Source organism: Cucurbita pepo, chromosome 10 (assembly GCF_057944985.1).
Source record: "Cucurbita pepo subsp. pepo isolate OVF chromosome 10, ASM5794498v1, whole genome shotgun sequence".
Lineage (NCBI taxonomy): Eukaryota > Viridiplantae > Streptophyta > Magnoliopsida > Cucurbitales > Cucurbitaceae > Cucurbita > Cucurbita pepo.
In genome coordinates, this window is record NC_141807.1 from 9370968 (window position 1) to 9386948 (window position 15981).

At 35.1% G+C, this 15981-nt stretch overlaps 1 non-coding gene across 1 annotated transcript; it reads left to right on the top strand.

The window, feature by feature from the left end:
- Window positions 1-2470: 2470 nt before the first annotated feature.
- On the top strand, window positions 2471-2542 carry TRNAC-GCA (transfer RNA cysteine (anticodon GCA)). Its single transcript has one exon. It is a non-coding gene; the product is annotated as a tRNA-Cys (tRNA).
- The last annotated feature ends 13439 nt before the right edge of the window (window positions 2543-15981 follow it).

A 15981-nucleotide genomic window follows, 5' to 3' on the forward strand; every position in this document is an offset into this window, starting at 1 on the left:
AAATTAATTTCGAAGATGAATTTAAAGCGTTGATTTTGATGTCATTCTTACCCGAGTCATGGGATACTGTTGTTGCCGCAATCAGCAGTTCCCGAGGATCTGATAAACTAAAGTTTTGTGAAATTCGAGATGTAGTTCTCAGCGAAAGTATTCGCAAAACGGGAAACTGGAGATTCATCAGGCAATGCTCTCAGTGTTGATTGAAGGGGAAGAAGTAAACCGAAGGGCCCAAACAAAGGGCGATCAAAATCAAAGAACCGAGAAAAATCTCCAAATAGACCAAACGTAACGTGTTGGAATTGTGGAGAAAAAGGTCAATTTTGGACAGGGTGTACAAGACTAAAGAGAAAGCAGAATCACAAATCTGGAGATGATGATGATTTTATAAATTCAGCAAAAGACATTGGGGATGCTCTAATCCTCAGCGTGGACAGTTCGATTGAATCCTAAATTTGGATTCAGGTGTATCTTTTCATTCATCTCCAAATAAAGAGTTGTTTTGGAATTTCAAGTCTGGAAATTTCGAGAAGGTGTATCTTCCCAACAATAAAGATTTGGAGATTAGTGGAAATTAAAGGATGTCAGATATATTCCTAGTCTCTGAAGGAACCTGATCTCTATTGGTCAGTTGGACAGCACAGGTTATGCAACAAAGTTAGGGAAGAGTTTGTGGAAGATTATGAAGGGTGCTACGGTGGTAGCACGTGGCTCAAAATCTGGAACCTTATACACCACTGCAGGGTGCATGAGCATAGCTGCTGTTGCTGAGAGTGCTTTAAATTCAAGTCTACAGCACAATAGACTTGAACTTATGGGCGCGAAAGGAATGAAGAGGTTGGCTGCGAAAGGAGTTTTAAAGGGTCTGAAATTTGTTGATGTGGGTCGTTGTGAGAACTACGTTATGAGCAAGCAGAAACGAGTTAGCTTCACAAGGACCACTAGAGAATTGAAGAAAGTGCGGTTGGAAATGGAACCAGATGTGGAGCAAGGTTCCAAGACCACGAAGCAAGTGGGAGTTGAGCTTGAGTTGAAGGGAAACTCACCTAGTGATGTTGTAGCAGATACTCAAGAAACTCTTGAGCCTACTGCTGAGGAACCAGATGTGGAGCAAGGTTCCAAGACAACAAAGCAAGTGGGAGTTGAGGTTGAGTTGCGGAGAAAATCACCAAGTGATCTTGAAGCAGATACTCAACAAACTCCTGAGGTTGTTGAGGAATCAGCAGTGGAGCAACTGACACCTAAACTGGTGTTGAGAAGATCATCCTGTACTATCAGAGTACCAGATATGTATGTACCTTCGTTACACTATCTGTTGTTGATGAAGGGAACCACAACCCTTTGATGAGACCCTACAGTTGGAGGATACAACCAAGTAGGAGCAAGCCATGGATGATGGGACGTCTAGGCTTCAAAAATGCGTTGTACTGAGATTGAGTACGTGGCAATAGTTGAAGCTGGAAAGAAGACGATATGGATGACTGACTATCTGGAAGAATGGGCAAGAAGTAGCACGAAGATTCTTAACAGAAATAGTCAGAGTGTCATACAGTTGGCGAAGGAACCCGGTCTATCATTTAAAGAGAAAACACATAAGACGATAGCATTTCACTTGCAGGTTAGTGAAAGATGGTGATGTGTTTGGAGAAGATAGAGGGTGCAAAGAATCCAGCAAACATGTTGACAAAATGTGTTGATGTTGGAATATTGAGGTTGTGCAAGCCTCAATTTATATTGTGCCATGAAGACCATGAAGATGCTCATGGTCGTTTGAGAATGAAATTCTTGGTTGACTAGATCAGTCTCCAAGTGGGAGAATTGTTAAGTTATGGAGCCTGCGGCTTATTTATAACTTGGTCAACGGTTATATCCGGTAAAGCTATATTTAGTAAAGCTATATCCGGTACAGCTATATTTGGTAAAATTATATCCGGTAAACCTATATATGGTAAATAGCTATATAGAGTAGATGATTAAATCGGGTAAAGCTATATATAGTAAATGGGCTATATATAGTAGATGGTTAAATCTGATAAACCTATATATAGTAAACTGAACTATATATATATACCATTCGCTAGAGCTTTGAAAAGTACTTTCTATTCTCTGTAATTCTCTCTTACTATACATACGTGAAGTCATCAATAGAAAAATCCTTTTAGCCAGAGTTCTCCTTGCTCTTTTCTCTATCCTGTTTTTTGTGTTTATCTAGATCGAGCGTGTGCGTTGTTGTGCAATCCTAACAGACCCTTCTATCTTGGATAAAATTTTGTTACACTTTTTGGACCAACACTATGTTTAAAGGGTCACTAAGGTTAAAATCCTACAAAATGGATCCATGGCTCAGTGGTAGAGAATTTGACCGGTCACCCGTTTGAACTTGGTTGGGCCCTTTTATTTTGGACAGACACTTTTTACGAGTTTGGACTGACACTCTGTAGAAGGAGTCACTAAGGTTGAAATCATGCAAAATGGGTCCATAGCTCAGTGGTAAAGCATTTGATTGCAGATCAAGAGGTCACCCGTTCGAATTTGGTTGGGCCCTTTTATCATTTTACTTTGTTTTCAACCTCTTTTAACTTGCAATCCGTGCTTGGAGAACCCACTGAAATGTGAGTTTGTAACCCATCCGTTAGGGTTCTTGGAATGATTCTCTGTTTACCGCCCCTAAAGTTAAGGAGGCATCTTGAGGCTAGTTTCATATAGTATCATTGTCTTTCAGATAACAATTCTTTTCTCTTTTATCTAAATTTTTTAAATATGGGTTCATTTACAAATGCATGCTAACACCCTTATTGTTGAATAAATGACATGAAACTAGTTTCACATAGTAACGTTGCCTTTTGCTCCTATTGGTGGAAGGTTAATAGGTCGATTATACCTATAGGGTAGTTTTAAGCGTGACAACGAGACTAATTTTTTTTTTAGTTAAAAATTAGAATTATAACAATCTGCCTAAAACCCTCAGACTAATTTTACTTCATTTCTAAATGCAAGCAGACAAAGTAGAAAAATGAAAACATGTAAATTGTAAACTCAAACATTTCAAAGAAATAAATAAGTTTTGATGGTACCAATGCTAACAAGAAAACAATCAACCAAATTTATTTCGAACATAGAAAACTTCATGTCTCCATCTTGTAAAGCCAATAAACCAAAGGGCCTATTATAGTAGAGAAATAAAAAAAAATGTTACCCTCATTTGTGTTGTGCTGTGCCATAAGTGATCCATGCATATTGACTTTGACCAATTCCTACTATTTTTTTTTCTATATTTTGAAACTATTTTAAACACTTTTTTCTTGTACTCCTTATAATTTTACCTTTTAAGGTTGTAAATATTTGTGTACGGGTGACTATTATGATTATTAGTCAACTGAGTTATGGAAATAAATTTTGAAGATGAAATTAAAGTACTAATTTTGATGTCATCTTTACCTGAGTTTTGAGATATTGTTATTAATGAGATTCAATCTAATGCCATTAGTAATTCACAATGATAATATTCAAAATATTTGACAAAAAAGAATGGTCAACCTATGATATATCAAATCACTCCTTTGAAATTCCTTAATAATAAACCTGAAGTCTTACCTCTTTTATAGTGAAAAGTTCCTTAAATAGAAGTCTTATTAGATACTTCTAACCATTTAGAGATCAACTAGACACAAAGCTAAACATTCTAAAAAAAAATTAGGGGTTAAACTTTTAAGTTAACTTAATTTAAGAAACTTATGATTTTTATATTATTAAGAGTTTAATTGAGCTACCTCAATTCAATCTAGTGGACCCAAGAATTGAACCAAACCAAACCAACTAGTTAGTAACATGATTTAGTGGAAGCATTTTCACGCAAAGTAGAAGCAATAATGGAGGGTTTGAAATAATATAGTTTTCACCCCTTGTTTCTCGAGTGAATATTGAAATAATATAGTTTTCATGTTAAGTTTTGCACAGAAGAAAGAAAGACGGGGATGTAAAGTATTATTTCAATTTGTTTGTAATATACAACAATATGTAAATTAACTATAAGAAATATAAAAAATTACATGTTCTCCAAGAGCTTCAATCAACACCGGAGGGTTACTTCTGCAACCACTCTAAAGGTGCTCAAGATCACAACGAGTTAGATAAAACAGCTCTAGAACTTTGAATCCAATAACTTGAGTTTGACTCATGATAGGATCTCCCTTCTTGTGGAATCTGCATAAAATAGGAAAACCATTCCAAAATAAATTTTTACAACGGGTTCTATGGTGTAGTTGTTAGCACTTTGGACTTTGAATCCAACGACCTGGGTTTAACTCCCGGTATGACCTTTATGAAATGACCTTGATGTGAAAACATAGAATAAGGAACGACAACAGAAGACATTTTACAACAAAAACGGTGTTACCACTTCCCATGAGTGCATAGGTCGCGTTGTCATAATCGTGGTATCCTGCTAGCAAATCATGACATATACCATAGCATCCCACCTAAAGAGAAATAGGGGCCTCGCGGTACACTCCGTGAAGTGAGATAATGGTTACTTCAGGCATGGATCCTAGCAACTTGTTAAGAACTATGTTTGCATTAACCTAGGTGTTTTCTTGGATTCTTGGTGATCCTAGGTTTATGCATAACGTCTTGAAATCTATTATTTTAGGGATACCACTTTAGTTATCCTAGGAGGTAAAGTCATATGGATCGTGATGAACATTTTCTCCCATATCTTGGTTTCGCTAACTAAAGTTTTCCAATAACTCCCAAACTTCATTACCTTAAATAATCTCTCGAGAATTCATACAACATTTCATAAAATAAGATCTATTGAGAAAACCCGATAAAAGGTCAAATTTTGAGTTGACTTGGACAGTTCAGTTGAACTGGCCAAGTCATCGTTTTCTTCCTCTGAACAGGAAGTTGATGCACATTTTTCGCATCGCCGCCATCTGAAACTCGGCCTGTACAGCCACATTTACAGTGTTTCTCTCCTCGATTTCTTCGTGAAACTTAAAGATGGATGTTACAAGAAAGGGCTTGGGATTTATTTGATAACTTCTTGTGGATCGTAGCCTAAGATATTTGCTACCAAAGTTCATCCAAAATCTGATTTATCGCTTGAGATAAAACAAAGGATTTCTTATTGGGTAGCCGATTCTAGGGGTTTGAAGGCCCTATTTCTTCATTGAACCTCTTCCATATCCTATCTTCAGGCTAAAGGAATTGGTTTGGAGGAACGTCTTTGAGTGTAGGACCTTAATTTCAAGAAATCGTTCTCGGTATGCAACTCACTCGAAACGCCAGATTTTCGATCTCATGGGTAGCTTATTCTACGACGTTTCAGCTCTGGATTCCTTCATCAAGTTTACTCAACTTCTTCCTCTGAAGCTAGAGGAATCCTTAATTTGAAGGAAAAGAGATCGTAGATAGGAATTTTGGCTCTTATCCCCAATTTAATTTTGAAACCTATTTCCTTCAATTAGGCACGCTCTCGAGGTTATTTTTCTTCATCGTCTTCTATGGAAGCATTCCTTGGAGGTACAGAAACTGATTGGAATCATTCTTGCTCGACGAGTCATCATGTATCCTCAGGTTGGATTTTCAAGTTTTTCTTGAAGTTCTTCAATGGCGGATTGAATTGGGGGAATGGTTTCAAGGCACTTTCAGCACTCTATTCCTTCATAGAACTTGTGGGTAATCTTGTTGAGAAACAGTGGAATAAGTTTGAAGAGAAATGGTGGAGGATTGCTCTCGAATTTGGAAGAAATTCGAGAGTAGAAGACCCATAATCTAAACCCTTATTGCCTTCGATTGGGGGATCGACCTTTCTCGATTCTTATTCCATATTGTTGCTCCTACTTTAGACTTTATAGGAGGAGCTTAAACCGACATTGAGAGCTCCAGATTCTTCGTTATTTAAAAGTTTGAAGAGAAATGGTGGAGGATTGCTCTCGAATTTGGAAGAAATCTGAGAGTAGGAGAAACACAATCTAAACATTTATTGCCTTCAATTGGGGGATCGACCTTTCTCGATTCTTATTCCGTATTGTTGCTCCTACTTTCGACTTTATAGGAGGAGCTTAAACCGATATTGAGAGCTCCAGAATCTTTGTTATTTAGAGATCGATCTTTCTGGATAATATTTTGGTGATATCAACTTCGATCATGGCCTTATTGACCTTGGCTTTGCATACTAGTCGTTGGATGTGATGATCCATGCGTGTTCGTTCTAGATCATATCAAAGTTTGGAGGAGATCCGACGGTTGAGATTTGAGTTCGAAAGATTTTGCTCGGATGGTCATGGTAGATGCTCTGATTCTAATTAGAGTGGCATTTCTGTAATTATCCATTCTTCTAGGGGTATTTTGGTAATTTGCCACTTTCCGAATATTTTATTATTATTTTTCTTGAAAAATCCAAAAAAATTCTACAAATTTCTCATTACTTTTTTTTATCATTTTTCCCTTCTTTTTCAATCTTGAGATTCCTTATAGATAAGGAATTACAAATCCGGAAAGATTCTTGATAATTGAAAAAAATGACTTTTTTGCCCTTTTCATTTACTTTTTCCTTTCCAATCCTTTTCAAAAGGCCTTTAACTCCTTGAAATCACTTGTTAGGGTACACGAGTGACTTGACTAAGTCCTTTGTTCTTGCTTAATCCTTTAATTTTTTTCTTTCTATCCTTTTGGTCTTTCATGAGTGGGTTATTCTTATGGGAGATAATTTCCTTCATTTTTTGGGTGTTACATATACATACTCGTTACAAACACAAAATAAGAAGCAGACTTAAAAGAAGAACAAAAAATACTAGATTAAAAATAGAGGTTAGTCCATGGCCCACACTCCAAAGTCCGCTCTCATCCACGACCAACTCTTAGTTACTTGAAAAAAAATGATAAACATGGAGTGCGTAAAACTTAGTAAGTAGCCTACTAGTAGGTTCTTAATGGCGACCTTAAGCTAGGATATTACTTCTTGTTATGTTTTCAGGATCTTATATTGATCTTGAAAACCTTCTCCTAAAATAACGTTCAATTTTCTCCCCATGAACACAATTTTCTCCCAATCTATCTTTTTTTAAACACTTGTGAAAGTTATGGAGTAGTTTGGAAGCTTTTTTATTTTTTATTTTTGTGAAAATTCAACCGTATTTTTTTAAAAAACAAATTAATAGTTTCTATAGATTTTTTTTTTTTTTTTTAAAGATTATGTGTATTATTGAAACTTCTAAAAAAATTATGAATATTTTTTTAGATAAACTGCAAAGTTCAATGGTATTTTTATTAATTTAGCTTATAAATTTTTAAAAAATACAAATTTTTGTTGATTAAGTTAATATTAATTTTTTTAAAATACATAACACCACATCAAAATTAATTTATTAGGAATAAAATTAAAACTAAAAAATTAATTTATTTTAAAACTAAAAAGTATACTTAATTTGACTAAAACATCCATTATCCCAACTATAAAGAATTTAATTCCAAGCTCTCTTCAAATAGACAAACTATTTATTAACCTCTGTTGTAAAATTTCACTTCATCAATTTAAGTAGCGTTCAACTATAAATATCGAATTTTAAAGTATTCCTTGGCAAAGTAAATCTGTTGAAACTATCTATCAAAGGTGTTCCATAATGAGTTGCGGAGAAGTGTTCACTTCAATTCTAATTTCAATTAAGGATGTCAATGACAAAAAAGTGCAAGAGGCTAGAAGGTTTGTAGTGGAAGAAAATAACAAGAGTCATGGACATCGTTTTGTTTACAAGCTGTATCATGTGTCTTATTCATGGTTACTTAAATCTCGTTGAATTGGTGCGCCTTTCACATCAGAGACATTTGTGCCTTAAACCGAGCTCTTTGCAATAGCAAACTTATTAAAAACTCTTTGCTTGCTACAACATTTGCTTGACATAATTGGACTAAAGGACGTTATGGACGACCATAGCTCACTGTATTGGTCTCCAATCATGAAGTGTGACGTCGGATCTTTATGCATACCATATTCATTAACTATAACATGGCAAGAAATTTTTTATGTTTTGATTGGGCTTGCCATATTATGTTGTTCTTATATATCTTTAGTTACCTGTGATTAAAGCAAAGAAGTATAGACATGGTTTCCAACCAATCCTTCCTTTATAGTTAGTTCGACGAATGGATTTTTGTTATCATTTTATCGTTAAGCCTTCCGCTCGATTTTGTGTTATGATATCATACAGGGAATGAGAAGCGACCTTACTTGGACAAAATTATATGCCGTTTGATAATTATTGTTGATAACAGAGATATATTGAAATATAAGCATTTTAAGTTCAAAAGTAACAAATTACTTGTACATCTTTTACTTATAATCTTCATATTCTTTATATAGCGATAAGGAAGGGAGGGATAGAAAAGATACTCATAATATCATTATGACTATGCCATATTTCATTAATAAAAGAGAGTAATACATCCACAAACACCCACATATATATTTCGAGAGAGGGCTTTATTATAAGTAGAGATAGCATTCTAGTAGTTGTATTGCTACTTGGGTTCAAGGAACTCGAGAACTTCTTTAAAAGTTCTGCACCTTTGTAATAAAAGACCAAGGAATATCATCGTTATTTATAACTTCTATCACAATAATATAAATTCTGCGAGGACGACGTTCTCTAGTCATACCAATCAGACCGTTCACCACACGCTTGTAGATGAAACGATGTCCACTATTCTCGTTATTCTTTTCAACTACGAACCTTCCTACATTCTGCGCTACTAGGATATTGACATCCTTAATTGGTACTAAAGCATCTAAAGGCAACCCTTCCACACGGCTCATTCTAACACCTTTGGTAAATAGTTCCAAGCGACATTGTTAGGCCGATTTTGTTCATGAATACTTAAGAATTTGATATTTATAGTTGTAGTTGAACGCTACTTAAACTGATAAAGTGAAATCTTACAATAGAGTCTAATAAAGCGTTTGTCCATTAGAATAGGTTGGAATTAAATTCTTTATAGTTCGAGATAATAGTTGTATTCTTTAAGTCATTGAGACTAGTGTTACTAGTACTTGTTAGTATATTTGAGTATAAATATTAAAATGATTAGTTATTAAATATTGTTTGAATTAAAGCGTTTATAATTCAAATGATCTTCATAACCTAATTCATAAAAAAAAAAAATAATAATAATAATTAGGAAGCATTTATGTGCTAGATCAAAATAAGATGCATAAAAAGAACTTGCGGTAATTACTTTATTCGTGGACCTTTAATCTTAAAAGTAACTTCAAATATTACAATATTGTGATTCAATAGCCTATTATGAAATTAGGCCCGAACTAAAAAAATAATATTTTTAAAAGATGGAAAAATTCATAAGCCAACCAAAATATGTATTCAAAGATGAAGAATTCACAACAACAATCACAAACAATATTAATTAGCATCTTGTCTTTTGGTTTGTCACATTTTCAAACATGAACAAACCTCAATTTCGAGTTGGTGAGTATTATGGATCATAATCGACAGTACTTTGCAAGTAGCTTTGAGCATTCACAAAAGGTCGAAAGTTGAATTTCTTTAGAATGGTAACCAAATACCCGATGATTATTGTTGAATTTTCAAAAAATACACCACAAATTTCATTTATAGATATAAATGGAACCATTGATATAAAACCCTGATTATATAATTGCATCTTCACGAAAATAAGTTTAATTTATGTTGAGATGGAGAATAAAAATTGACACTTAAGGACGTTGATACTTGGGACTTTGATTCCTCTTGGTGTGAAGCTTGCATCTTGCCATTACTTGCGTAGAGAATGTGTTTCACTTAAAATTCACTTCAGAGAAAATAATCAAATAACGAACCATATTTGAGAGAGGATAACTTTTTTTTTTTTTAATCTTCGAGAAATAAGAAAGAATAAAAATTAAAACATGGCAGGAATGACAACTTCCTCAATCTTTGTTTTGTTCTCCTAAATGTATATAAAAAAAATAAAAAATAAAAATCTTATATATTTTTAGATATAATTTAAGTACCTATTTAATAAAACTCCATCCAAACTTCTACTCATAAATTTAATTATTATTTGTATACAATTGTTAATATGTAAGAAAATATACGTACAAAATGTTTATACTATTGGTAATACACTAGTCTCAGTTGTTTGACTAAAACAATGCAACCATTGTCCAAACTAAAGAATTTGTTTCGAGGCTATCTCCTAATAGAGTGCGGCTTAATTAGACTTTGTTGTAAGATTCGACCATATCAATTTGAATAGCGTTGTCCAACTATAAATATTGAACTCAAAAGTATTCACGAGCAAAGTAAGTTTGTTGAAACTATCTATAAAAGTGTTCCAAAGTGAGTCGTGGAGAAGATTTGCCTTAAAATCTAGTTCCAATTAAGGATGTCAATGATGAAGAAGTGCAAGCTGTTGGAAGGTTTGTCGTGGAAAATTTCAGAGGTGGTAGATATAATTTAATTTACAAGCGTGTGGTGAATGGTCTTTTCAGTCCCATATAGGCTTTGACCCCAAATTTTATAGTATTGTGATAGAAGTTATAAATGACAATAATATTCATTGGTCAGATATTGCAATTGTGAAGAAGACCTCTCTCTATATGTGCTTGTGGGACATTATTCTCTTTTATCTATAAAAATGGCATAGCCATAATGATATAATAATCCTTATATAAGTATCTTTTTTTTTCTCTCGTACCCACGGATACATAAAATGTTAAATTAACTCATACTTAAAAAAATAATTTCTCTCTTTTGGAGATGCAGATCCCCGTTACTCTCGCATGCTAAGCGAGCGCTCTACCATTTGAGCTACATCCCCACAATTTTTGCATCACAAAACCCTAAATTTCCCGTCATCAATAATAGTGAAAATGAAGAAATATTGCTACCCAACATGTCATGAATAAGGAAAAATTGAAAAGAAATAATATATTTAATAATAGATTGTCTTATTTTTGGTGGTGCGGGGTATCAATCCCTGTACCTCTCGCATGCAAAGCGAGCGCTCTACCATCTAAGCTACATCCCCATGATTTGTACATCATAAACCCTAAATGTCCCATCATCAATAATAGTGAAAATAAAAAAATATCAAAATATTAATAACAAATAGTTTGGTTTGGTGATGCGGGGCATCGATAATTGTGAAAATGAAAAAATATAATAACAAATTAAATACTTTCTTTTGGAGATGCGGGTTATCAATCCCCGTACAACTCGCATGCAAAGCGAGCGCTCTACCATCTAAGCTACATCTCCACAATTTTTACGTCACAAAACCCTAAACATCTCGTCATGAATAATAGTGAAAATGAAAAATATCGTTACTCATTATGTCATAAATAAGGAAATATTGAATAGAAATAAAATAGTAAGAACGAATAGTTTCTTTTGGAGATGCGAGGTATCGATCCCGGTATCTCTCGCATGCTACAATCCCACGATTTTACATCAAAAAACTCTAAACTTCCTGTAATCAATGATATTGAAATGAAAAACTATCCCCGCTCATTATGTATATGATGGTTGATAGAATAATCCTTGATCGTAATTTCCAGTATGAGTACTTGGTTGGGCCAAGATGCAATTTGTGGTTGGTAATAGTACACCGATTCTCCTCTTGAGACTTAATTCGATCTTCCTTCATGGATTTCTTTCTTTCTTTTCTGACTGGACGAAGTTTTGTTGTTGCATCTATACTATAATAGCCTAGGGTTTAGGTGGCCGGCAAATACACCACACCCAGTAAAGGGATATCCGAGTCTGATTCTTTCTTTCTTGTTACGGCTCATTCTCCTCTTCTTTACGTTGAGTCTTTCAAAGCTAAAGCAGCTGCTCTAACTCCGAAATTTAGTCAAACATCGTAAACTATCTCTCAGCGAGAGTCTTGCCTCTTAGTCTTTAGAAAGGAAAGGTTGATTCTTCTTCTAGCTTTACGAAATAAGCGAGGGGAATAATATAAGAAAGAGGAGCGGCACACAGGTTCAGGGTTAGTTAAGGTTGAGTTAGAATTTACAGACAGCGAAAGAAAGGAGAATCATATCCCGTTTACCTACCCACCGAGTAGGATGAATCTTTCTTCTTCAAGAAAAAGGAAGGAGCCAACCAAGCTGCTGCTCGACCGGAAAGTAATAGAAAGGATTGAGTAAGTAAATAGTAAAGGGTCCCAGATCAAGAGTTATACATCATCAGGAAAAGGTTCAGAGAATAAGCAGAAAGAGAAGAAGAGCTAAGCTAAGATTCCCTACAGTTAAACAAAGAAGAGAAGAAGCGCGAATCACCAATAGAGGGTTTCAGTCTTGATTGACTTCCTGGTTTCAGTAGTAGGTAGTTCAGTAGGTTAGGGAGGGAAGAGTAGAATCCGTGTGTTTCATTTGGAGGAGAATAAGTCTTTCATTTGGAGGAGAAGAAGTAGTTGAGGCTTTCCCTTTATTCAAAGACTGTAAAAACTCTTATTCACCGAGCCGAGCGAAAGCTGCTAATTCATTGACTCAAGAAAAGAGCTACACTTTACTCTTCAATCCGGCTAAAGAAAGAAGATGACAAGAATAAGGTCCCGATCAGGAGTAAGTAGCGAGTTGGAGTAAGCAACCCATTTACCTACAGAGATAAAGTAAGGAAATAAAGAGGTGAAGCAGAGAAGCAAGCAATGAGTGAGACCGATAGCAGCTTAAGGGCAAGGAGAAAGAAAGAAAGAATCCTGCCTAGTTACTACCTTACCTTGGGATTGAGTAAAAGAAGTAGGAGAGTCTTGTCTTACAGTTTAGGATCTATAATAAATAGGATCAGGATAATTCACAACAAGGAGTTCCATCAGTCTAACGAAGAACATAGTCAAAGTAGTTAAGTTAAGGAGGATCAGTTAAGTTAAGGAGGATCAGTTAAGTAAAGAAAGTAATAAGGCTCAAGGAGAACAGACAGAGACCATAAGTAAAGGGGAGGAGATAATGAATCTTCTTTTTTACCGACTGTCTAGTATAGGAAAAGGGCTAAGGGAGAGGAACAAAGTGCGAGACCGGAAGGGAGAAGAAAGCTGCTAACTCTTTCTTTCAAACAAAGACGGTAACACCTCGGGTCAGGTTCAATAGAATAGTTCAAGAATGAAGTAGAAGTAGAATAAATAGGAGAGAGGGGAATAGCGGTTACTGGGGGGAAATGGACTCTTTTATCCCTCAAAATAGGGTAAAGATACACTTTTATCCCTCAAAATACGGGGGAGGATATGGGAATTCTTGTTTTTTGAGTGTTTACAGGAGAGTTCTCTTTCATCCCCAAAAATATGGGGGGGGGGGGGGGGGAATAGAATTTCTTTTCTTTTTACAGTTATATGTGGATAGAATTTATTTATCAGTCCAATCAATGCAGGGCAGGCAGAGGCAGGGTTACCAGAATGTAACGACCCTAAATTTTCACATACTTAGAGTCGCTACTAACGTCTCATGCTTATCTATAATGCGGAAATATAACTCTTACATGAACATAGTTGATAACGTAAACTTCAAAAAAAACGTTTAAAACAACTTCTTCTCTAGAAAACACAGCCATGGTCTTACGTGTTTAAATATGAAATACTGAAATTTAGAGAAAACAAAAACAAATACAAAATAATTTAAAACAATGAAATGTAAAACAACCTATTCTAACTTAAGACTAGAAATTTAAATATGAATCTACCCTATGCACGTGCCACAGTCTCTGCTCGCGATGCCGCTGTCCTCCGTACAAGTGCGCCTTGCCTTTACTTGAAAAATGATGTGGCACACGGCCTGAATATTTCAAAGAATACTCAGTAAGTGGCCCCACTATAGGGGGCCATGCAAATGAAAACACATGCAATCATGATTTAGGGACCTATCTCTAATTATCTTAGGGGTGGCCTCCAGTCTCAGACAAATTGGATGTGTAGTACTTCCCTACACACGACTCACACGTGCGAGTGAGTCCCCAGGGTGCTCGCACACCCCCTAGACCCTCTGGTCAAGCTAATCTGTAGCGACGTCCGGAGGTCAGCGGAACCCCATAGTGTCATGCGCCTCATGAACACCCTCATCTGTGTGCTTTCGCACCTGTGCGCATTCGTGCTCATCATAAGGTGCGCGTCCGCACTCATCATCTCTCGGGGAAGTAGCTCTATGCTTATGAACATACAAAATGCATGAGGTCCCTCTAAATCCATCGTAATGTCTCTTCTGACACAACCCTCTAGTCTCATATCTTTGTTACTGTAGGTAACGCATACTCGTGGATATTTATATAAATATCATTTTCATGCTCTTAGGGTTGTGTCCTACGTCGATCTAACGACATGATGCAATATGACACTCATCATCATCTAGCATGCTCAATATGGAAAACATCATCATATTAAGGTAAAAATCATGCAATCATCATGCTCATCATAATGCCACAACGTGCGTCAAACATATCAAGCGTCACTCAACAAAATGTGTATATACTGCACATATCATCAAGCATCATAATCCACACATCATCATAACTCATACAATTATTTAGCCTATCCTATAGTAAGGCCACTTACCTGGTTAGCTTATACGGGTGTCACCAATTTATCCTTAATGAAAGTTCGATTTTTCCCTTTGCATCCAAGCCAACCTATATGAATCCATGGCACCATGGCATCAATTTCATGTTCAATTCTCTAACTCTTACAATGGTTCATGTGCTAAACTTCATGCGAGCATTAAAGACTTTGCATGGATAAAGTCTTGGAACGTTATAATTGATTCTTACTCCAACTCTTCCCTTCTATTTTTTCTCTCTCTGTATTTTTTTCTTTTGATTTTGTATTTTGGCTTCTCTGCATTTTCAGAGTATTTTCTCTTTTATTTCTATCCTGCTCTCATTATTTTTTTTTTTTTGCCTCTGTATGTCTTCTTGTACTCTGTCTTTTAGTTCTGTCTTTGCATTTCTTCCTATCTCTCTTTCCTTTTGATTTTGTTTTTTTTTTCTCGGTAGGTCTTCTATGTACTCTCTCCTCTAGTTTTGTCTCTGCATTTCTTCCTGTCTCTCTTTCCTTTTGATTTTGTTTACCGTATTTGGCCTCCTATCTATATATAAATTTTTTTTTTTTTGTCTTTTCTTCCTGATTTTGTTAACAATATTCTGGCCTCTCTCTAGTCTGCTATATGTATTTTTCCTGTATTCTAATTAATTTTCTTTCCAAATCTTTCCTTTCTCTGGTTTTCCATTTTTTTTTTCTTCCTTTTAATTCTGTTATCATTCAAATTCACAGATATGACGTATAAATTCTTCTTCCCAAATCTTTCCTTTCTTATTTACTTGTTAATTTTTTTTTAAACCGAATCTTTTCTTTCCTCTCTGTTCTGTATTTACTTCTTATCTTCCATCTTTTTCTCTATTTTTTTTTATTCTATTGACAGATATATTATCCTCAGTTATAGTTAATTTTCTATAACCTGATAACCAAAATCTAAATAGATGTACACAGAAAAGAGATCTGGTTCTGAATAATTAAACAAAGGAAAAGGAAATCGATAGGATAAATGAAAAAGAGATATGAAATATGACTTACCAGAAACAAAGATCTCTCTCCAATAATTAAATCTCTGGCTTCCATTGTAAATCTGGTTGTTGGTATTTTTTTTTTTCTTTTTTTTTTTTTCATTGTAGGAACTACGGATGAATCCTGTATTCTGATTTGGGATTTTGACTGATAAGTTGGTTGAAGAGAGATAGTTGGGAGAGGGAGGGGGTTAGTGGGGAGTAGTTTAGGGAAAATATTATTTTAATTATTTAATTATTATTATTATTATTGTTATTATTATTATTATTATTATTCTTTTATTTGGGTCGTTACATAGAATCTTCTCTGGGCAAAGAACTGAATCCGGGAGAACTGACTTAACCTTTTGACTTACCCATAAAATAAGAGGAAGGGAATCAAAGAAAGTCTATTTACCTCGGAAAAGAGAAAAGAGCTACTGTA